This window comes from Micropterus salmoides, unplaced genomic scaffold (assembly GCF_014851395.1).
Source record: "Micropterus salmoides isolate LMB-PRFRI ecotype aquatic unplaced genomic scaffold, ASM1485139v1 Ms_hic_scaffold_9, whole genome shotgun sequence".
NCBI lineage: Eukaryota > Metazoa > Chordata > Actinopteri > Centrarchiformes > Centrarchidae > Micropterus > Micropterus salmoides.
The window spans coordinates 1856001-1858550 of record NW_024044681.1 but is presented as its reverse complement, the minus strand read 5'-3'; positions in this window follow the sequence as shown (position 1 = coordinate 1858550).

Sequence of the window (2550 nt, the reverse complement as noted above, 5' to 3'; positions counted from 1 at the left end):
CATAAATAGCCGCAGTAGAGACGGGGACAGATCTCCTGGTAGCATTAAAACGTGTCCCTTTAGACTAATTTTAGCACAGATGACGAGTTAATATTGGCCTAATGGCAGCCATGGTATCGTTTAAGGTCAAAGGTCAAAGGTGAGGATTTAAGTTTCGAATGCAAACTTGTGTACAGGAAATCAAAGAGAGTAACATTTTTGTCGTCGGTTCGTGAGAGCAGGCAGAGTCAGGTCAGTCATTAGGAAGGACGAAAGCAAATGAGGAGTGAAAAAGGAAGGATGGAAGGAGAGAAGAGAAAAGATTATTTACCTCTGCTCTCCTCTCTATTAAACCTTTGTTCTTCCAGATTAGAGGCAGCAGCTGTCCCTCTCTCAAAAGACGGCGCATCTTAATAAAGACCAGCTTACTGCCGGCCCGTCACTCATACTCTCTTGGGGTCATACACACACACACACACACACTTTCACCAACTCGCTCGCTCTTTCCCTCACACACAAATGAGCACTCACACTCACAAACGCACTTCTCAATCATTTATGATAATGAAGTACCTCGGCGGCGTTCTCTGCATCGTATTCTCCCTAATGAGACTCACCTCCGTCACGCTCAGACACACACTTAATGCACACACACACACACTCGAAGACTCATCATAAACACAGCATTAACAAGAAAGTGTGCGCTGTTTCTGTTGTTATTGTCGAGCACCAGAAGCAGCTGAACAAAGGGAAGCGACAAGGAGCACAAACACTTGATTTAGTTCGGTGCAATGTTCTTAATTTTAACACATGACAACGCAGCTGAAGCCTGCATTTTTGGCATTGTGGTTGAGTGACAGCGACAGCGACAACTGAGCCACCCTGTAGACTGTCAGTTTTTGATAATCGATTTCGTCTGGTAACATTTAACAAAACAAAAACAATTTGCAGCGTCAAGTTTTTAAAACAAGGACAGAAAACTGTCGCTGCAGATGAAAGATGAGACCTCACTGCTGTTACACATTTAGGAAACGTAATATGCATATTAGCACAATTAGCTGATTAATGCACCTCTGTGGAATTTGATTTACTTTAAATGCAATAAGGAGTTAATGCAAGTGACAAATGTGTGTGCACGCATGTGTTAAAGTGCTATCTGATCATCCGCGGGGTGTGCCTTTTCTTCTGCATTCACTATCTCTGCTATCTTATGTGCTGCATCACATATATAAACACACCCTTGTGTTCCAAAGGAAGCACACGGGATGGATGTTAGAAATCCGTCCGTGCCTCTCACAGTGCACGCCACATATCTGAAGTGCAGTTCAGTATTCCATAATCAGAAACAGCATGCATATTAATTCCATCTGATTACATCCAGCTACCACACACACACACACAGCAAAGTCGAGGGTGTTCTGTATTCAATGAGGGAGGGGAGAGAAGAGAGCTCAGGTTTTAGTCTCTTAGCCTACGCCTGGTTAAATCATTGCTGGATATTCAGAAAGTTAAGCAAGTTAAAGATAAAAGTGTGTTTTTTAAAGAGAAATACAACAAAGTAGTTGAGGATCAAGTGTGTATTTTCGGGGCTAATGTCAAAATTAGTCCCAATGTCCGAGCTCAAATGTTAAAAAAGCTCCGTTTTCCCTCCTCGATCTCTTTAAGGTCCGTTTTTGCCGTCGTCCAATCATCTAAATCCTTTCACTTACACAGGTGTACCATCCTGAAGCTCAAGTGCGAGAGTGAGGAGGTTAACAGCGAAAGGGGGCTTGACCTTTGACCCGCAGTGTTGGTTTTAATTAATCCACTTAAAGAGTTCGTCCGCTTGCATTGTGCGCTTTATATCCGCTGGACTGCGAGGAGAGGCACAAATCCATCTGCCTAATTACCAAGACCACTGTTTGAATCTTTAAATCCCCTCTGATAGTGTGTGTTAGTGCGGCGTGAGAGTGTGTGTGGTGCTTTATCTATAAGCCAGACCTTTTTCTCCATTCAGGATTATACTGGTTTTAACTAAAAGGTTAGAGTGAAAACATTTCGTACAGGCAGTTAATTTTCAGTATGAAGCTGCCAATAGTCAGTGTTTTATCTTTAAATTCAACCATTTTCACGCTCAGAAGCTGCCACGTTTTAAGTGGTTCCCAGAATTTCCTTATTGTCATGTTGGAAAAGGCTCAGAATGGGAGACCGTCAAGGGACACTGAAGCAGTAATGTAAAATGCGGCAGCTGTCATTTCACCGTGAGAGTGAAAAACATCTAGTTTGCTAATGTTTGATTTTTAATCAAAATCCACTAAGAACTGGATAAATCCCTCTAACTTTGAAAAACCCTCCTTTCTTTTCCATTTTCCATCATTATGTTTCAGTGTAGAAATGAGGTATTTGTTTATTTTTACAATACTTTTTCCATGGAGAGGAGTCTCTGCTGCCCTCCCGGGCCTGATTTGCACCCTGGTGTTTGCAACTGAATGATGACGCAATTTCAGTCATGTGACTTTCCAGGGGTTTTATTTGGGAAATGCCTAAAAGGTTCGACTTATGTTTGACTCTTCTGTCCCTTTGCGGTTGATT